The following is a 23,073-nucleotide window of genomic DNA, read 5'->3' on the forward strand; positions in this document are numbered from 1 at the left end:
GTTCCATGCAAAATAGTCAACTGGGCTTTTTTTAGTACACAGGAGAAAGGCCTCTACAACCTGGAACCAGTTTCATTAACATTCCTAGTTAGGTAAATATTGATACACACTTGTGAGATGCTTGAATAGCCAAACCTCCTTTTCCTTGTGTGAAGCAATTGTGTCAGCATGACTCTAGGACTACACAGAGTAAGATAAATTTAAGAAAGAAAGCTTAAAGAGTTATGTGCTAGGAGAAAGGATCCAAGTGTGTGAATGATTGATATCAGAGATAAAGAAATCTTATCTAGATACAATGCTGACAATAGTGTGAAAGGAATGAAGATGAATAGAAAACAGTGGTAAAGAGGCCAGCTAACAAAAATGTACTCAGTTTAAAGCAGCTGAAGTTCAAATTCCCACAGCTGATTTCCACATCCTTGGGGTCTTGAAAGACTTTGAATTATCTCAAAAGAAGCACCCCAAACTCTCACAAGGCTCAGGCTAGCATATTGTACAGTGGTACCTCGGTTTATGAACTTAATCTGTTCCGAAAGTCCGTTCTTAACCCGAAACCTTTCTTAAACTGAGGCGTGCTTTCCCTAATGAGGCCTCCCGCCGCCGGTGCCCTTCCACCGTTCGGCTTCTGTTCTTAGACCGAGGTAAAGTTCGCAAACCAGGACACTACTTCCGGTTTTGCGGAGTTCGTAAACCGAATAGTTCGTAAACTTGACTGTTCTTAAACCGAGGTACCACTGTATAATGAAGACCAGATTTAAGCCCCATTTATTTCAGTTTGGGATTGAGATAATTAGCCCTCTTTAATTTTTGTGAATTCTCAACACACAACTTGTAAAATGAATAGGTGGAGAGAGAAAATTCTGCAAGATTGAAATAATATTGTTTATGAACCTAATTAAAAGGTATTAGAAAGATCTCTTGCAGGGTTTATGCACTCAGCATACAAGTATAATTTTAAATCTATACAGAAAAATCTGATAAACTTGCTGAAATAAAAAGGAAGTCCCTTTACTAAATACTAAATAATATAAGTATGCAAGACAGGAATGGGGAAACTATGGCCCTCCCCCCATAGTGGCAGGGGCTGATGGGAGCTGGAGCCCAATAATATCTGGAGGGCCACATATTCCCCATTCTGAGTTATTTAGGCAAAGTTATTTAGGCAGCAATCCTACAGAAACTATTCAGATACCTGAAGACCATAGAAAATGATCTAAGTACTACTGCACTGGCAGAGAGGGAGGGAATGGTTCACTGTGATTAAAAGCTAGACCTGTCAATCAAATCAGAAAATACCCCAACCTTTCTACTCCTCCCCTCTTAGTATTTCCATAGCCATATTGGTTTGAGCTGAGAAATGAAGAGTGATATGACAGCTATGCATTTAACTTAAGGTATATTTTCCCCTATCCTCAGCAACATGAAGTACTACCCTAATACACCTCATTTATTTTGGGTACACACAGAGCTGAAGCATACCTGTACTATATGTTATGCATTCCTGTACAGCCCACTATTCATATAGATAAATTAAATGAACTCAACCAACCCAACAAAATCAAAACAGATTTTTGTACATTGATCACCTGTTTGTTATATCCTCCATTCATGCCAATGGGGGCTTCAGGATGAAATGTCTTGCAATTAGCATCTGGTGACGCTTTGTGTTTTCCTGACACCATACACATGATGAGCACTTTCCAATACAAAACTTGTTTATAGGGTAGAAGTAAAGGAAAGAATGTACAATTAGGCATTTCCCATTTCCCCGTCAACCTTGAGCGTTGATCAGATCTGTCAGTTGGTTATGTTTGTGCAGTAATTAGAGGTAAGGCACAGAATTTTCAGCCAGCCTGTGAAAAGCAAAATATGCAGATGGGGCAGTGCATTGATTTCACTTTTTATTTATGCATTCCCAAGATCACTTCGTATAGTCACATCCCCCCACACACATATTGACAAGAGAGATATGTTGCCTTAAACCCACTTCAACAACCGTGTACTACTTATAGTCAAGTGCTTATAACAGAATGGGGAAGAAAAGGATAGGTGTCACCCTTTCGAGTATGTTATTATGAGTGGAGTAGTTTTAATTTGCACTGGTGTGTGCCAAGGAATGATAGTTATCATATGCATTAATCTGGAGGGGAAAGGCATCAACTTGTGTATTTGGCATTTGATACAGGCCTGGTGATTGACATCTGTAGTCTGACATATTTCCTGTAGACTCTGCATCTGCACTTTCTTACTCATATGGGAAGGGGGAAGATATATTTTGCATTACAAATCATTTGGGTTGAAAGCTTCAGAGTTATTTAACATTACTTCACATCATATTTCCATTAAGATGCAGCTGGTCCTTGTCAGTGTTCTCTATTCAGACATATGTAAGTACTAGAGCAACAAAGAGGAAAATAGCTTTTTATAAAAGTCATCTCTCTTTAAAGCAACTGTGTCAGTTCATTGGGCCAGCTCTTTTCTTGGTGTAAGAACCATTCTTTTCCTATGGAGATTATTACAGGAATGAAATTGGACCACATCCTTTTCTACACACAGCCCAAAAAATATTTTAGTGAAAATGCATAGTAACTGCAGTCATAGTCTCACAGCAGTGAATCCAATTTATGACAAACTTACTGTAGGGTATAATTGAAATGAAGCATTATACTCCCCCATACTTTGCTTTATTATGGTGGTGCCTGTAATCTAGACTAATCATGATCGGGTGGGGTGGATATAATTCTTAGAGCTAGGGAGGCATTAACTGAAACAGTGCTGCCTCATTTCCATTTTCCTGAAAGGATAGTTGGCCTGAGTTCCCAGTTTCTGAAGCCATAATGAAAGAAAACACATTCAGTCATTTAAGAGATAATGTATTACTTAGGATACATTCAGATACAGGGATTGTTATGTTAGCTTTCCTGGTTACAATGCTAGCTCCTCTATCCCATAATCTAACATTCCTTTTACACTGCATTACTGGTTGTGTTACAGAACTGGGGCTTTCAGAGCAATGTACTGTACCACCATGTCACACTAAATTTTCAATTGTGGGAAATAAGTGTATGCTGGAATACTCCCCTAAATGTTGTCGCATGAACTCCTACAATCTTCCGCATATATATATTGGAAGCAAATAACATGGAAATGAGCACTAAACTTGCACTAAATTCTGCTAGTTTTCCAGAAATGGCTTTTACGTTGTGTGAAAGATCACATAAAACATGGAAATTATCAGGTATGGAAATGTTGGGAAAGCAGAATAAATTGCTGTCTGAATGCAGCCTGAGTGTACCCAAACGTCACAGTTAAATGTGACAAATTGTTAGTGTCTAATAGATCTACCACAGGGGTGGAGAACCTGTAGCCTTCCAGATATTGCAGAACTGTAACTCCCATCTTCCTTAACCACTGGTCATGCTGGCTAGGGCTGATTAAAGTTAGGCAGTATCTGGAGGGCCATAGTTTCCACATCTCTGGCTTACCAGAACACATTCTACTGCCCCCTTTGCACTCAACTGCTTGCCACCTTTTGTCCCTTTTGTCCTTCCTGGTTGCTAATGTCTACATCGATTAGTTGTCAAGCTTTTTTTTCACAAACTGCAGTATTTTACAGCTGTTATCGCTGCAAATCACTGCAGGTGCCATCCTACATGTTTATTTTCTCAGCAAATGAGATCAGAGTTCACTTTAAATTAGAAGACACTCAGATGGATACTGAAGAGGAAGTTTGTAAAGCAGTGCCTGTTTCTGGGAAGCCTCCATTCATTTGCAGATTCAGTAAAGCATAATATTTGATTCAACAGCCTCTGTTCAGAGATTTCCCAATTTGGACTTAAATTTTAAACTAACCTTAATTGTTATTTTGCTTGTATTTTATTGCTATATATATATATATATATATATATATATATATATATATATATATATATATATTAGTTTATAGATCTAAGTGAAGGGGGATTTGTTTGTCTTTTCCCCTTCTCGTATCCAAATGATGGAGCAGCCTGGGGGAGATCAGCAGTTTCTCCTTCCCAGCTTTACATCAGGCCTTTGCTTCAGAGAGTGAGAGATGCCCAGAACCGGGTCTCTCTTTCCATATTGTGCACCCAATTGAGTACATTGCTTTTGTTATAATTTTTGCAGTTCAAACAACTTCAAAAGTTTTATGAAAATGGCAAACTGTTAATAAATTTACACTACTCCTGTATTTACACTACTCCTATATTTATTGAATTTATATACCGCCCTATACCTGGGGGTCTCAGGGCGGTTCACAAAATAAAATACCTAATAAAAATGAAACAACAACCAAATAGCCCCCCCCCATCACATTTTAAAAGGGCATACGATGTAAATCGGATCAACCAAAGGCCTGGTTAAAAAGGAACCTTTTTGCCTGGCGCCTAAAGGTGTATAATGAAAGCACCAGGCAAACTTCCCTGGGGAGAGCATTCCACAGATAGGAAGCCACTACAGAGAATAGGAAACCATTCTCGTGTTACCACCCTCTGGACCTCTCGAAGAGGGGGCACACGAAGGAGGGCATCAGAAGTTGATCTCAGGGTCTGGGTAGGTTCATATGAAAAGAGGCGGTCCTTGAGGTATTGTGGTCCTTAGTATAAAGCACAATTTTGTTTCTTCCAAATGAAAAAGAACCCAAACTCATACAAATTCGGTATTCTTCAAAAAGCTTTCCTTCCTTTCCTACAGCTTTGCTTCAGAAGCTACAGACAAATTATTGAATATCCACTAAGCCATGGCACAAACATATTATTTGCATTCATATAGTCCTATTGCGGGTGGACACGGTGGCGCTGTGGTCTAAACCACAGAGCCTAGGGCTTGCCAATCAGAAGGTCGGCAGTTCGAAACCCTGCAACGGGGTGAGTTCCCGTTGCTTGGTCCCTGCTCCTGCCCACCTAGCAGTTTGAAAACACATCAAGTGCAAGTAGATAAATAGGTACTGCTCCAGTGGGAAGGTAAATGGCGTTTCCATGCACTGCTCTGGTTCATCAGAAGCGACTTAGTCATGCTGGCCACATGACCCAGAAGCTGTCTGCGGACCAATGCCGGCTCCCTTGGCCTATAGAGTGAGATGAGCATGCAACCCCAGAGTCGTCCACGACTGGCCCTAACAGTCAGGGGTACCTTTACCTTTTAGTCCTATTGCAGCAACTTCAGACTGTATTCTTCTAGCTTCCTACTCTTATCAATTATATTACTATTTTCTTCGTAGTGGATTTCAAACATATATACAGCTGAGAGCTGAGAGTGTTAGTTTGGGGACTGGTGCACAAGGCACTCGCCCCCCCCTCCAATTATAGAGATTCTCTGTAGATTTTCAGAAAAATGTTATTTCATTATCACTCAAATTACATCTTTACCTTTATTGAAAATAATCTTGTAGCTGGTAAGATTTTGATGTAAGTCAGCAGGTTCAAGATGGACTGAAGCTTACAGGCAAAGTTTAGTTTAAAGAACTGTACATTGGAAAATGTAAAATTCCTTCTCTGTATTGTGACATCAAGCAAGGGGATGTCATATTGCATATATTAGTAACAAAAATTTGAACAAAATAGCCACGTTTTTCTTGAAGCATCTTTGGAAAGACTTTAAAAAAATGTATTTGTTTTCTGTACATAGCATTTGTAGCCCACTTTTTGACAGATAATTTCAAAGTGGATCACAAGGTAAAACAGCCACAAATTCAGTAAAATCAACAAATTATAATAGTGGATAAAAACAGCGGATAATATACTGAGCTAGCAAATAAAAGCTCAGATTTTAAAAAAAATCATGCAATTAAAAAATCTCTAATGCCATTACAGTACAAGAAAACAGAGTGGATTTCTCTGGCAAGGATAACAAGAAAGTCATTAGGTAAGCATGTCTGGAAGGGAGTTCCACAATTTGGTCACCACCAAGACCTCTCTCTGATAACCACTCATGTCACATCTAAGGATCAGACCAACCAGAAAAAAGCCTTTGACAAAGACTTTAATTGGCAGGCAGGTTCTTGTGGGTAAAGACAGCTGTGTAGACACCTCATTCCCAGGCCACTTAGGGCTTTCAAGGTCAAGACAAACTGGCACTTTGAATTGACTCGGGAAATAAATTGGCAGCCAGGTAAGATGTTTTCACACTGGTTTACTATACCAGTTGCAGTTTTCAAAGGCAGCCCTATGTACATAACACCAAAGCAATATGTACATTTGACTGGAGTAATATGACTAGAACATTAATTGTTCCCAATTAATAATTGTGGCCCAATCATCTCCGCACACAGCTGGCACACAATCCAAAGCTGGTAGAAGACACTATGAGCTGCAGACTCATAGTTGCATGCCCAGTAGCAACACTGGGTTCTGGCTGAGAACCATATAAACAAGAGCCATAACAAGGAAGTTAATCACTGGTCTTGCTAGCCAGGGATATTGGGTGTTGTAGTGCAAAAACAGCTGAAGACCCAAGGTTGGAAAACACTGCTGTAAAGGATCCTCTCAATATCAGTTTGGAAGCTGGGGGTGCACTTTAGATCCCTATTTCTCTACTCCAGCCATGGCTGTGATACAATATTTTGTAATAAGGCAAGAAATGAGTGCCTTCTCAATCACATAGAGAAAAGGTTCTCAGTGAAATACGCAGAAACCCAGAACTAGACTTTGAATAAGCTGAACATCAAGTTGAGAAAGAGGAAAAAAACATGCAACTTGATGGTAAGTATCTACACTGGCTCCATAATAAGACTCAAACCTAGAGCAGAAATTAGAACTAGATTTTCCCTTCCTACTATTCCACCAAATCATGAGCAAGCAAAATGCAAAATGTTCCACTAGAAGACTTTTCAATTTAAGCCTGATTTAAATGAATAGTGCTCTTCCATTTATCTCAACGGATCAGGAAAACATTCAATAGATTATGCCATTTAACATTAAGTCAGACAATAATGCTGTCTTTCTTGATGATGTTACTTATACTTGTGTTGTTGCTGTTGTTGTTTTACTATTCATCTCAAAAAAAGATGTTCGCTTACTCCTCTCTCCCCCACCCCACTCACTCTCTCTGTTTTAAATGCACATAGTAGTAGAAGCTCTTGTTCATATTTGCTGGTAAGTCAATCTTTCTTCCAGACATCAAGAGATGACCTCTTAAGACCTAAAGATTTATCAAGTCAGCAGTTTATTCCCTTAGGCCACTATCTCCAGCCTCTTCCTCTTCCAGTCACGTCTACTGAAGGACTTTGCAAGCCCCCATGAGGAAATGGACTAATCTACTTCTTTCTGAAGAACAAGAATGACACCTTTACTGACTGCACTTAGTCTGTGAGATCAAAAAGCTAATAAAGGGAGAAGACTTCATCTATTTGTGAGAGTTTCTTGGTAATGTTAACATTATAATGGACACTGAGTTAGCATGCTGTCACCAGGTGAGAGAGTGTTGTTGTCTAACACCAGACATACCGGTAAATGAATTATTACTAGGGAATGATGTGCAAGACAGAAAGACAGACAGCAATGCAAGGAATTGAATGTCATTAATTTTAACCTTTAAAATGTTTCTTAATTTAAATTTAAAAGTCAGACTGGTTTTTGATAAAAACACACCAACATTTTCAACTGTATCTTATATATGTTTTATAGTTTTGCTGTTTACATAAGCAAATGCGTATCTCCCTTCCTCCTCACAATCCATCATCTTATTATTGTGATTATTATTGTGTGTTTATTCATACCCCATCTTCTTCCCTGACAGGGCTCACATGAAATCTGAAACATTAAATATAATTATTTTTGAATAGATAACAGGTTTTTTTTTTGGGGGGGGGGTCCTCTGTCTTTGTATTTGGTAATTTCACTCCTACTTGGACTGACTAGATGTGGATGTGTTTGACATTTCACTCACCTGGAAAAGGGACCCAGCTGTGTCCCACCTGGACCAGATACCTTTCCCCAGAAGTAAGTACTGGACAGATAAACAGCATGGTGGGAACTACACTGCCAAGGAAGAAAGAGATACTGGCTTGGGAGAAACAGACACTACTAGTGGACATGTTAAGAGTTGCTAGCAAAGTTTTCCTAAGCTGAGCTTAGAAATGAACTTCAGGAGCTCTTTAAAGCGTACTCAAGCAAGACACAAGTTTCTAAAAATCCAAAATTCTTGTCCTGCTCAAATTAAAAAGCTATGTCAGAGAAGAGTTCTCTAGTCATTGCCATCCAACCTGGCATTCCCAGTCCACTCCCCACCACCCAATACACACTCTGCCTGTCCTTACCAGTCAGCATTGGAAAACTTAGATCACAAAAGGAGAAACTTCTTTACATAGTGCAAACTATGGAATTTGCTCCCAACTGAAAACCATCAATTTGGATGGTTTTAAAAGAGGATTGGACAAATTAATGGAGCATAAGGCTATCTATAGCTACTAGCCCTTGATGACTAGGACATTATTTTCTACCTCCCGTGTTGGAGGTGGTATGCCTCTGAATATCAGTCTATGAAATATACTTGATCTTAGGCTAAAGTCTGAGAAGCAGAAAAAAATAATCTGAATGGAACTCACACATGGGGAGTATGTTGTTGAATTCAGGTTCTCCTTGAGGGATTCCCACATGCATCTTGTGAGAATAGGATGCTGGACTCTATAGATGCATGCTCTTGATCCAACATAGCTTTGTATGTTCTTATTATCTAAAGCAAATATGGATGTCCTTGCAAGTCAAAATAGGCACCAAAAACCTTGGTATTGTTCAAACTAAAAACCTGTGATTCATTTTTAGCTTAATCAAATAGTATTTTGAGCAGGAAAAATAAGCATGTATTTTTGCATCCACTCCAGATAAGCTTCCCAAACCAAGTACAGAGTAAAAAGTTCATCATAAATCTTTTATACGCTTTGTTACGAATCACATATTTTAGCTTAACCATATGACCTGGACATCTGTTATCTACTCTTACATTCTGGACCTTGAAATCTTTCTCCTTTCTAATGGATTCCTGAGATGTGTTTTACAATGTACAAGGAGCATTAAAGTAAACAGCAGATGTTGCTTAGTATTGGGCTGCATGACTCCCTTTGTCCAAGGCTACAAATCTTCCTTTTATTCCTCACAGAACATAAGGATGTTTCTGTAATCTGATGTGTAAAGTAACGAAACTATCTAAAGAGATGGCAAGGGCTTGCGGATGCCTGATAACAAAGCCATGCGTCCATCTTTTCTTTCACGCAAAAGCATTGTGCGATGCAAGTTACCTTCCCTTACGTTCTGCAGAACCATGAGCCTCAAAAAGCAGTGCATTTGCACTCTGGGGAGCAACCAGTGTCATCTTCAGATTCATGCAAACGTGCAAGAACACATCTTGTGCCAGCATAAATTTCTACAGGGACTAAAAGCAAAGGGCACGGCCATAATCATCATATGTTTGGAAATATGACTAAGAAGAGTGCTTGGGCCATAAAATCTTTTATGGCATAAATCTCCAACCCCAGCACAACTTTTGTGGGAATTCTGAGAACTCAGGCAGTTTACACCTCCTATAGAGATGGCATTTTATCGTTTAATCCTTTTGTAAACCACTTTGAGGGTTTCTTAAAATAAATAAAAAACCAATTAAGTGGTGTATAAATTTTATGAAATAAATAAACAGAAAATATTAGGAAATTTGTTTGACATGAAATTCAATTATATGTCATGTAGGAAACTCAATGTACACTGAATATACACTGCCCCTTCCCCGTAATATATTTTCCCCAATAGAGATGTGATGTATTTTCATGCTAAACAAATTTTGATAGCTTTTCATGTACAGATGAAGACACCTTTGTTGGAGGTAAAAACATAAAGCCAGGTTCTCATCACACTTTATGCTCATCATTCTTGTCCTAGCTACAAGGTTTCAAATTTGATATGGTAATCAGAAAATTCAAGGTAATTTAAAGTGAAGGGATATTCTTGTTTAAATGTGTAAGCTCAATTTCGCAGCTATTGTGTCATGACAGTGATATGTATGAAGAATCTTTTGAAAATCAAACTTTGCTACAGAGAGCCAGTGTGGTGTAGCGGTTAGAGTATTGCAAGAGTACTGGGAAGGCCCAGGTTCAATTCTTCTCTCAGATCTCTGCTTTTCAGCCCAACCTAACTAACAAGGTTGTTTTGAGTATGAAATATACTTATCATGTGCTCTTTGAAGGAAAGGCGGGATATAATGCAATCAAATAAATAAATGCTTAATAACTAATTGGAAATTCATACAGAATTATCTTCATTTAATTCTGTTTTACAACCAGTACTTGCCCACTGCATGGATAGCAGTTTTTCCTCATTAGGCATTATCTTTTGCACTTGCCATGCATATCACTCAGCACATTCTGAATGCCTTAAGAAGCCAGTTTTGAAAAGTACAAATAGCTTCCATAGTCAATTACTCTAGAAGAAATATCAGATATGTTTACTTATTCTTTGTCCATATTACAAGAAACTGGCATGGACAATTAATAAGATTTGTGTTCCTTAATTATCTCATTGACACTATTATATGATTAATTAATCTGTACACCTATTTGTTTTGTTGATGTTTGGTGGGAAAATTTGATTTTCCTGACTGCATTGCCATACTTACTTACTGCCATATCTTCATTTGTACAGTTTTTATGAAGACATATGTGTTCAATTTCTGCCCTAATAATTAAAAAGCTATTAAAATGACCATCAGAACAGGAAGTCTCCCTGGGACACATTTATGCAAACTAGCATGTCAGAGCTGCCAAGTTTATTAAATTCTGGCAGGATCAGGATTCATGAAACATCACTTGTCTCAAAGGTCTAAGGGCTTCTGTTTTGCTCCTGTTGTAGCTTCAAATTAGATTTCACGACTTTAGGTAGCTGCTTCGTGTTGTACAATCTACATTTAGATTGCGGCTGAGTTGAAATCATTCCGAATGCAGCACACAGCACAGCCGGACTACTGAAATCTATTCCCCATGCCTCAAGAAAGAGGACAATTATTTTCTCATTCTGGTGTGAAGCAAATACATAGAAATATGGGGCAAAGGATTCTGTTTCTTAATTTATATTCACATGGTTTTTTGTGATCATATTTTTTTATTCATTAGCACACCAGGCTGGAAAATGAATATATATGCTTCTCATTTCTTTCCTTTTGATTGCTAACAGACATTTTTCTTTGTAAAGCTAAATCTTTTTGCTTATGCTTTCTATCTAGCCTGACAAACACTCCTGGGGCATTTGCATCAGATAACAGATAAAACTTCAGAGCTTTTATTCCCAATTTCAAATTGCCAGTAAAAATGTTCTGTTCCAAAATGAGGTACTCGTGAAACAACAGAAACACAAAAAGCATTCTGGTCAGATGGGCAGTTTTTCTGAGAGGGGGCTTTCCATTGTTCTAACACTAATCTGTGACACACAAAAAATGCCTTGTCAGACTCTTATTGAATTTAAGAAGCTTTGGGTGAAGTTTATATCGATTTGGAATAAGGCAACTGACAACATTGCAATAAATTTTTACTACTTAGCACTGATCAATATGGATTTTTTTCAGCCTTTCTGTAGAAAATTGCTTTCTAGTGCTCCAGATCAGGTCAAGCTGCTAAGTTAATTATATATCACATAACAGGTTGCACAGTTTATCTAGTTCTAACATCTAGAAGATGCAATTCTTAACACAGATGTCAGCATCCTATTTCCTTTCCATCCACACATAAATTGCACGTTTCAAATATAATTATTGGGGGAAAGTTCTGTGTCTCACTAACCATGCATCGAGGATACTGTTTACAAAGATAAACCATCTATGTTAGAAGCCACAAAGGAAAGAACCTAAATCCTGGGAATGTTCACATCAGTACCTCTGAAAGATTGCCATTTTCAGTCAGACCCTCATCTGCTTTGAATCCCTCAACTGCAGCCAGAATCTTAACCCTTGTGTTTCAGTGTATCTGAAGAAGTGTGCATGCACACGAAAGCTCATACCAAGAACAAACTCAGTTGGTCTCTAAGGTGCTACTGGAAAGAATTTTCTATTTTGTTTCGACTATGGCAGACCAACACGGCTACCCACCTGTAACTAACCCTTGTGTTGAGTCAGTTATCCAACAGAATGCACCAGATAAATGTCCATGTGAATGTTGCCAGCGTCTATTTTGAGAATATTGTCAAATATGCCCAATGCCTACTGATACAACTGAAAATCATATTTTGCTTGAGAAATAGTGATTTTGACAAGTTCATAGTGGTTCCCTCAACACAAAGAAACAGTTACATCCTGAAAGCTTCCCTCAATGTTGGATTAAAATCCAAACCTGAGAGGTACTTAAGACTTCCTGCTGCCAACCCTCCAACCCACTTACTTTTCTTCTGCTCCAGTGGTGATGGGAATATGAAGGAGGGGGTCTTCCCCTGCCTTCCCTTATCTGACACCTTGCATGCTACTATAGCATCAGAAAATGCCTTTCCATTGCTGTCATCACATCAGCAATGTCAAGTCGGCATGAGAGAGATGGAGAGGAAAGCACCTGAGAAGACAGGTAAGGGGGGGTTATCAATAAGAGGCAGTGATAGATCACTGCCAACTAATCTTAGGCCACCAGAAAGGATGATGTATATCAAACTCTATTTTAAATGCTTGTTTTCCCTTTCCAAGGCCTAGGCCACTCCTAAATAGAATTTGGAATAGGTATAATTTATGACATCTTAATTTAAACAGGCATAAGATCTGTCAGCTTCCTATAATTATAATTGGGCTGTAATTTATTAGATTCCCCCCCCCCGACTGACTAGTTGTTAAAATACAATAAAAAGATCATGCTTGTAATTGGTGGTCAAATAATAAATCCAAAAATTATTAAGTAAATACAAATTGGCAAGTATTCTATGCCTACTTTTTACATGAATGTTTTTAAATGGACACTTTACAAATAATAGACCTTTTTCTAACTAGCTTATCACATTAATGTATTTAAATCCCATTAGCTATAATGGAAATTATATATGTTAATCTTCCAAATACGCAATAGAAAAACACCTACTCAGTGATGGTTGTTAAAACAGCAAATATATGTCAAGGACTGAATCTTGGAATTAAAAATCAGATCATGATCAGCTGTGACAGAGGGATCCACTGTTACAGATGGAGACTGAGCTGCTGTACAAGGTGGAAGTAATAAATATGCAGAATCTACATCCTTGTCTAGGCCAAATATGAGTCTGAACCACAGAAAAATCAAAGCAGCAGAAATATCTATGATAAATCTCTGACCCAGTAAACTCAAGACCCCATAATATAATGACAGCTACCATCCGGAATGCGGGTGGCACTGTGGGTTAAACCACAGAGCCTAGGGCTTGCTGATCAGAAGGTTGGTGGTTCGAATCCCTGCAACAGGGTGAGCTCCCGTTGCTTGGTCCCAGCTCCTGCCCACCTAGCAGTTCAAAAGCACGTCAAAGTGCAAGTAGATAAATAGGTACTGCTCCGGCGGGAAAGTAAACAGCATTTCCATGCGCTGCTCTGGTTTGCCAGAAGTGGCTTTGTCATGCTGGCCACATGACCCGGAACCTGTACGCTGGCTCCCTCAACCAGTAACGCGAGATGAGCGCCGCAACCCCAGAGTCAGACACAACTGGACCTAATGGTCAGGGGTCCCTTTACCTTTACCATATGGGAATAGCATATGATGCTTTCAGAGAATTAATATTTTAAATAATAATGTTTTAGGAAAGGGATACACATAATGCCTTGTGTTGACAACCAACTCAATGATATAACCCAAGAATCCATATTCATTTCTGACTTAACATCAGACAAATAAACAAAAATATGATTTCTTATTGACCTACAAAAAAAGTTTGTATTAGGATTCCCTGGCCAGTATCCACTCCTTCTCTGGTCAGCATCCTGTTCTTATATGTTCTATGTTTTTGACACAATGCGCCACAAAAAATTTACAGTATTGCTTACTGACAAAAGTATGATATGCACTGCTGTGTGTCTCACCTTTGAATCTGACGATGGGTAGTAATTGACTGGGATGTCAACATTGAGAGATGTTTCAGAACAGAACTGTTAAATTAAGTATAAAAAGAGCACATCCTCTGGTAAGGGAACATTGACAGAAACACAGGAATTGCCTCATTGGCATAGACAGGTCAGTCCCTCCAGTCCAGAATTCCTGATTCACAAACAGCTAGTGATAATGGTGGAGGATTAGTCAGCATGAGAAGTGTCACATATAGCAACATCACAATAGCAGTTACAAAATACTTTTCTCATAATCAGTACAGTAAGCTCTTGATGATACAAATTAATTTGTTAAGAGGAAATTGGTTTAGTGAACCATGAGTTAGATTCATAGGTGTTCTTCAGAGAAAGACACTTCCCCCAGCACAGGAAGGCTTCTGTCAATGGAGTAATTGCCTTCTTTCCCATAAAGGAATCTGACCGGGATCAAACCTTTTGTTACTATACATTAAAAATAGCCTTTCAAAATTCTCCACCAGGAATGGTTACCAAGGCAGATCAGAGAGGTTGCTCCTCTGGCTGTTCAATGCAGAACTCAATGGCAGCAACTGAGAGAGAAAGTGGAAGGCAGCAGGCAGGTCAGTATGGTGTGGGTTCAATGGCAGGAACATCAGATTGGCTCCACTAGTGTGTGGCTCCACCCACTGTCTTGCCACTCCCCCTCTTGCTTACCAGCAGCAACCTCAATGTTGGGAAGCCAGTTGAGTAAACACTGTCCCACCCAGGTCCACCCCACAGACTATGGTTGTCCACTCTATTTGTGGGCAGTGAAATAGGTGGCTAGTTTACTGAATACTGTAGACTTTAGACCTGCAGACTTTAAACCTAAGGCCTGTGGGCCGGATGCTGCCCAATTGCCTTCTCAATCCAGCCCATGGACGGTCTGGGAATCAGCATGTTTTTACATGAGTAGAATGTGTCCTTTTATTTAAAATGCATATCTGGGTTGTTTGTGGGGCATAGGAATTCGTTCATTTCCCCCCTCAAAATATAGTCCAGCCACCACATGGTCTGAAAAAAGGCCCATGGCTGAAAAAGGTTGCTGACCCCTGCTTTAGACTGTGATTTGCCAGATATTCTGGGAAGGGAAGGAGGAGGGGAATTTATCAGAATAATTCTCATAATAATAATAATAATAATAATAATAATAATAATAATAATAATAATATAACTTTCTGGGGAAAATGTCAACTCAGTTAGTACTGAATCACAAGTTCTTGCTGGTGAATAATTGTAGAAATTAACTAAGAGAAGGGGACTGGGAGCACTAGGATTCAAACCAGTTGCTTCCTGAAACAATGTTAAAATTATATAAAACCCAGACATTATTTTGGAAACTGGTTACTTCTGGCTCCCACAAGGCTGCCTCAACCTTATCTCATAGCTGTCAACCCTCCCTTTTTTGCCTTCCCTTCTGGGGAGGCTGTCAACCTTCCCCCTATTCCAGCTATGGCTGGAATAAGGGAATTTCCCGCAAAAAAAGGAAAAGGTTGAAAGCTATGCCTTATCTTCACATATTCCACCTGACCTCTGGGTTGCCTTTTTCCAATCTATGTATGAGGACGTTGAACATCCCACCCAGGAGCAGGAAATAGAGCAGCTGGCTAAATAGCCAGCAGTATCGGCAACAGAAGTGAAATCATACATAAACCAACTGAAAATGGCCAGAGCCAGATGGTATTCTTCCAGAAATGATAAAATCTCAGGCGGATTGGTGGGCTTCTTTTCTAGCCACCCTTTTTACCCATCTAGACGATACTGGCTGCTTCCCAAGGGATTGGGGAACAGCCATGGTGGTCCCATTCTATAAAAAGGGCAACAGAGGGGATCCAGCAAATTATAGGCCGATCAGCTTATTAAGTGTGATTAGCAAACTTTATACAATGCATCTACTTGAATGACATTCTGGCAGTACAACAAGCGGGCTTCAGACCCGGCAGGTCCACGACAGACCACTGTTTAATGTTACAACATCTGACAGAAAAATACAAATCAGGGGGCAGGCTTCACTCTTCACCACTTTTGTAGATCTAAAAGCAGCCTTTGACACAATCCCCAGAACCAGACTATGGGACAGACTTAGGGCCACAGGCTGTTTATGCAAACACAGCCCTTAGAGTCAGGTGTAGCCGCTTAGGGCACCTAACAGACCCCTTTAAAACCTTTACGGGAGTTAGGCAAGGGTGCCTTTTGGCCCCCTTGCTATTCAATTTTTATCTCAATAACCTGGTAAACACTCTCAATAACCCCAAACTTCATCACGCGAAGATTGCAAATAGGCATATCACTGTTCTGCTTTATGCAGATACACCGTAATACTCTCTAGAACCCCTGCAGGGCTCAGAAGAGCTTTAAGAAAACTCGCAGTCTATTATGAAACCGAATGCCTTAAAATAAATTATCAGAAGACTGAGATTCTCACTTTTGGGGGAAAAACCAAAGCCCAGAAACTGGGAACTCCAAGGTCACAAATTAGAACAAGTCTCGAACTATAAGTACCTAGGAATGGCAGTCCAGGCTTCAGGATCCAACAAAATTCACATAAATTCCATTGGGAGTGTTGGGGAAAGATCTGCAAACTGTATCCTCAAATTCTTTAGAACACAAGGGGGGGGGGGTTCGTCCCCGCAGCCCTAAAACTATATAAGGCCAAAATGTTGACACAGCTCCTTTATGGATCCTTCTTAGGCCCACCATCCTCTTCCTTCTCTCCCCTTGAAAGAGTTCAATCTAAACTCCTCAGAGCCCTCCTACAAGTCCCCAGATGCGTTTCAAATGCATGGGTCAGATTAGAAACTGGGATGATGAGAGTAGAGGCTTATATTATCTTAACATCAATTTACAAGTGGCTGACGCTGAAATTGCCCTCACCGGTTTTGGAAGGAACATTTGGAAAAGTCCCGTATGCTTAGAGACTTTGTGCCTGCCCATTAGGTGAATTAGGAAGCCCTGAACATTTATTTTTTTAGATGTCTGTTTTATGACGAGATACGCAGAGGTACCATTGACCCTCAGCTGGAGAGGCTTGCTAACCTTTAGGACAAGTCTAAACTCAATTTTCTCCTCTTAGGCACAGACCACAAGATGACCTGGATGGTTGCCAGATTCTGCGCACAGATTTGCAGGTGCAGACCACCCCCTGAAACAAATTAGTTCACTAAAAAAACAGTCGAAGTCGGCCTCCATGGTGGCAGGGCCAATTTGTATGGTAGCCCAAATTTTAGGTCTTTATGTGTATATGCATTTATCTCAGATTTTAATCATTAAGCTGTTGTTGTACAATGTTTTAAATGTATATTTTACTCTTGTGAAAGCTGTCCCAGTTGTGCTTTTCAAGCTGGTCTTTGACCGTAATAAAATTATGAAGTATGAAGTACTTTTTTATTAAAAAAAAAAAAAAAGCCAGCTGCATTACCCTGTGGGTGCTAAACAACAAACATGGGTAGTTGGGTTTGAAATTAGGAATGTGGCTCACATATTCCATTATCCTAAAAGAAAATTTAGGATTTTGATTATAGGTAGGTAGCCGTGTTGGTTTGCCATAGTCGAAACAAAATTTTAAAAATCCTTCCAGTAGCACCTTAGAGACCAACTAAGTTTGTTATTGGTATGAGCTTTCGTGTGCATGGTATCTGAAGAACTTTGCATGCACATGGAAGCTCATACCAATAACAAACTTAGTTGGTCTCTAAAGTGCTACTGGAAGTAATTTTTTTATTTTGTTAGGATTTTGAGTGTTTCTTGAAAGCATTTGTTGCCTGCAAATGAAAGATGGAGCATCATTTCCTGCTAGCAATCATGGAATCACTCATTTTCCACGGTCTGCAAAAATGGGGCATTTGGAAATACTGTGTATGTTTATATTAATCAGCAGGTAATTCTGGAGGAAACGAGGATGGCTTAACAATATGTAGCATCTTGATTAAAGGAAGCATGAATAAGCAGGATTGAGAGTTATTCAACTTCACTATGTCTGTGTACCCACTTAACTTTGTTCTGTAGCACTCACAGAATGCATCTGAATTAATAATGAAAATACATTGTAGATGCCAATGCTCTATGCTCCTTATTAAGCAATGTATTTGGCAATTCATTAATTAAGCCTGATACATTAGGCTTTTCAGTAAAGGGCTATGTTTCTCAAAACACTTCATTGTTACTAAGCGTCTAAACTGTTGACAGACATCAACAGAATGGCAGAATGCACTTCTTTCTTAGATATTATTCTACTTTCTTCTCTTTTTTAAAAAATTGACATATTGAGTATAGCATGCAATAGCATGCCTTCATTTTTCAACCAAGACCAATGTGAACAGCAGTTTCTTTACTCATAATTATTACGTGCACACAGATTCGCATTACGCTTCATGCATTGGGCAACCATGAGAACATCTTCTTGGTTGTTAATAGACTAATTAAAAGTGCTCCAACCTAGTAGAGAGGGAAATGTGTGGGTGATTATAATGTGCATTTTGTTACACATACCTATCCACAGTGAGATGCTAACTGAACTAGCTTCATGCATCATATGATGAAAATGAAATAAACATGCATAGGGATGGACAAATCTCTGTGTTGGTTTCTCTCCATTCCTTTTTCAGTTGTTTCTCATTTCCATATCAGTTTCTAAACCACTCTTTTTAAAAAGTTAGCATGAAAATTCATATAAATTTTAAAGTGCACTTCCTCAACCATATACACTTTTGCAAGCAATTTCTCTGTATTTAATGCATTTTGGGGTGGTATTTTAACTATTAATGTTGTACCTTGGTTTTCAAACAGAATGCGTTCTGGAAGTCTGTTCGACTTCTGAAACATCCGGAAACCAAGATGCGGCTTCCGATTGGCTGCAGGAGCGTGCTGCAGCCAATCGGAAGCCACGGAAGCCACACTGGACGTTCGGCTTCTGAGGCAAAGTTTGCAAACCGGAACACCTACTGTATTGGCCTGAAGATAAGCCTCACTTTCCCCCCAAATTCCAACCGTGAAAAGTTAGAAGTGTGGCTTAAATTCATGACCTTACAAAAACTGGCTTTTACGATAACGCTGCTGAAACAGACATACTGTAAAATGGAACAGGTGTGAGTGCCTGAGGAATTTTAAGGGAGCGAATTATATTCAAGTATTGTCTTTTTTTCTTTCCCCCCCTTGAATTTTAAAGGTGTGGCTTATATGCGGGTGCAGCTTATATTCAGGCCAATACAGTACTTCCGGGTTTGCGGTGTTCAAGTTCCAAGTTGTTTGTGAACTAAACTGTTCGAAAACCAAGGTACAACTGTATACACATATTTTTAGTACACTTTCCTCTAAAATATGCTGTTTGGTTTTAGAACTACATCACAAAATTGAAAGAAGTGTGTGATTTGAAGGATAGCATATTGCTTTGGGAAGAGTGACTCTGGTAGGTTTGCATTAAAATGTACACACAACTAGGACTCCTTTTAATTCTTCCTGTGACTAGCTGCCAGTGACTACAAAAGGATCAGTTGCTTTTGGTTTGTAAATGCACCACTTAAATTGGGTTTCTGTTTGTGGTCCACTGTCATTTTCCTCATGTATTTATGTAATTCGTCACATCTGCACAGAGCAAGTACTGCAAATTACAACAAATGTCTTTCTGGAAATTGTTAAATAAACCATTTTAAATGTGCCATAATGAAAATTAAATATATTGTCTGCAATTTTACTGGGGATACATTATAGCTCTCTCTAATTAAGCCAAGACTTCATTATAGTGCTTCTCATTATCATTTGTAGTATTTTATTATAATTATCTATGTTAGGTATAAGGAATTAAATTAATGTTTTTAATAACACCTTTAACCTAAGCTGATGTACTTCTGCATGACAAACAATGTAATAACCACACTCAAATGCGCACTTTAATTGGCCATTGCATTAATTCTTTTGTAGTAAGATTATTTCTAGAACAGATTTGCTTTTTGCTCTTCATGTACTGCAATTATATTCCTTGTATAGTTCACAAGTTATAGTAGCACAGTCTTCAATTACTATGCTGCAGTAATTTTCTTTCAAAGCATCACAGGCAGAAGATTTATTGTAGGACATGTAAAAATGCCTGATACTTCTGTGCAAGTGTTCATAGGAACAATCTGCTCGGCTTAATCAGAACTTTACTTTGAAGCAAGACCTAACATATTACAACACCATTTGATGAAAAGAATAGACCCATTGAAACAAACAGGCTTGATTTAATTAAATCCACTGCTTTCAATGGGTCCTTTCTGAGCATGATGATCTTTTTCTTAAATATTTACAAGCCTGGTGGATCAGGGTGGATCTTGATTTCAGTAAGGCTTTTCACAAAGCCCCCCACAATATTATTGCAGAGAAGCTGTTTAAATGTGGGCTGGACAAGCTAACTGTTGGATTAATTTGTAGCTGGTTGACTGACCATACCCAAAGAGTGCTCATTAATAGTTCCTCGTCATCCTGGGGGGAAAGTGACAAGTGCAATGATGCAGGGTTCTGTCCTGGGCCCGTTGTTGTTCAACATCTGTATAAATGATTTGGATGAAGGAATTGAGGAGGTGCTCCTCAAATTTGCCGAAGAGACCAAACTGGGAGAGGCAGCTAATGCCACAGAATCAGGATTTAATATGACCTTAACAGATTGGAGAACTGGGCCAAAACTAACACAATGAATTTCCATAGGGACAAAAGTAAAGTTCTGCACTTAGGCAGGAAGAACCAGCTGCATTAATATAAGATAGGGAACACCTAGCTTGCCAGTAGTAAATGTGAAAAGGTCCACAATCTTAACATGAGTCAACAGTGTGGTGCAGCAGCAAAAAAAGCTAATGTTCTTCTAATCTAAGACAACAGAAATCTTGTGTCCTAATCAAGGGAAGTAATAGCCCCCCTCTATCTGGAGAAATGTGTCCAGTTCTGGGCCCCACATTTTAAGAAGGATATTGACAAGCTAGAACATGTGCAGAGGGTTATAATCACAGCAGCCCATCATCAGTAGGATAAAACTAACCTTTCTCACAACAGTTCAGGAATTTATTCAGAAATTAGCTTTCATTATCAGGAATGGTTGAAGGAGTTGAGTATGTTTAACCTAAAATGGGAGAGACTGAGAGGAGATATGATAGCCATCTTCAAATATCTAAAGGGCTGTCAAATGGAAGATGGAGCAAGCTTGTTTTCTGAGATAATGACTAAGCATCAGGAAAAACTTTATGACAGTAAGAGATGCTTGACAGTGGAACAGCGTCCCTCAGAAGGTGGTGGATTCTCCATCAATGGAGATTTTAAGCAGAGGTTGGATGACCACCTGTCATAGATTGTTTAGATGAGATTCCTACATTGCAAGTGGTTGGACTAGATGACCCTTGGGGTCCCATGCAACTCTAAAATTTTATCATTCTATGATTCTATTTGCAGGGCCAGTTTCCCTATTCTGATTTATAACACATAGTTCTATGTAAAAACAGTGGATGATGTAATACAAGGAAGACACAATAACTAGAATAGTCTTAGTTACTTAATTATTTAAATGGTGCAACTGTGTGTGAATTTTTGAAGCTTTTAAATGACTGAAATAAACCAGACACGTCCACCACTTAAGTTAGGCTTATGGAATCTTTGCTGAAAGATACCATTGAGCCTTTTCCCAGCATGGTAAAGAGTTACTTTTATTCTCCCCTTATTCCCTGCAAAAATGATTGTGAATGGTAGCATTAACCTGTACTTCAAAAGTTCTAGCGGTCTTGGTGCCTTTGGAATTAAAATGAGGATGTAGAGAAAGTCAAGGTCATTCATTCACATTGGGTCCAGTTATCTCAGCTCCCTGCATTGAAAGGTTTTCTGTTATTAGACACACACACACACAAAGAGAGAGAGAGAGAGAGAGAGAGAGAGAACACAACTAATGTTGATCAAACATTCATTATGTTTGCCTGGATCTTCATGACAAATGAATCCTACTTTTAATATTTTATTTTATTTTATTTACTTATTTTATTTTATTTTTTATTTCTGCACATAAGTGACTTGTGTCTTCTTAGCTCTTTGGCTCGCAATGTATTTGCAAAGGAATTTATGCAAAACTAATTTATTTATCATGCTTATCTTGCCTTTTTTTCCTAAGAAAGCTCAGGATAGCAAACAACAAAACAGCAAATACAACACACTATTTTTTTAAAAAAACAACATTTGACATTTAAAGTCATTTTTGACATGGCCCTGCACACAAAAAGGAAATAATATGTTCTGGGGATGGGGAGAGAAAAGGCCTAAATCTAGTTATGTATTAATTAAGGTATTTTTTCAATGGCTGGCATCCTCACTGATGATTATTTACTTAGAAACATGAAAAGGGCTGCATTGCCAAAGTATTTCACGCAGTCACTTTACTAATTTTGTATGCTCTCTTGTTTCACTGGCTAAAAGTAGCTGTCCAAGTAGTCACCTTAATAGTCTGTGTGGAATTACCACAGAGCAGCCTGAATATTTAAATTTGTCCAGCATTCTCTCCAGGCATTTATGTCATAGCTCTCCATAGCCTCCATGTGTCAAGTCATTTAAGCAGATATTGGATGGTTTTGATCTCACAGTTTCCTGTGGGGCTTTATAACTTAATACTGGAATGTAATTATGGAATCCAACAAGCCTGGAACCATCCCCTTAACCTTGTCAGCCTAAGAAAATTGTGGGCACAGTGCTTTTAATGGCCTTTATCACCAATGAATTACTCTCTTGCTTGAGGGTTTTTTGGGGAAAGGCAGCTATCTTGACCTGTATTGCTCCTCTTTTATTTCTGGACAACATGACTTCTTTTGATAGGCAAAATGTAACTTGTGGCTGTCCTGTTAAATATGATCTGCTATTTCTAGGTTTAGGGGATGGGATGACACAGCCATTGAGGCTTGGTATGTGCGGTCACAAAACTACTGACACAAATCTGTACTCATCATGCTTTTATTAATGCTTGTAGAATGTGCTCACAAGGCAGCATTGTATTCAGTCAGGATTTTTAATTTAAAATGGATCTAGCCCTTTGTAAATTTA

The sequence above is a fragment of the Lacerta agilis genome, chromosome 4 (assembly GCF_009819535.1).
Source record: "Lacerta agilis isolate rLacAgi1 chromosome 4, rLacAgi1.pri, whole genome shotgun sequence".
NCBI lineage: Eukaryota > Metazoa > Chordata > Lepidosauria > Squamata > Lacertidae > Lacerta > Lacerta agilis.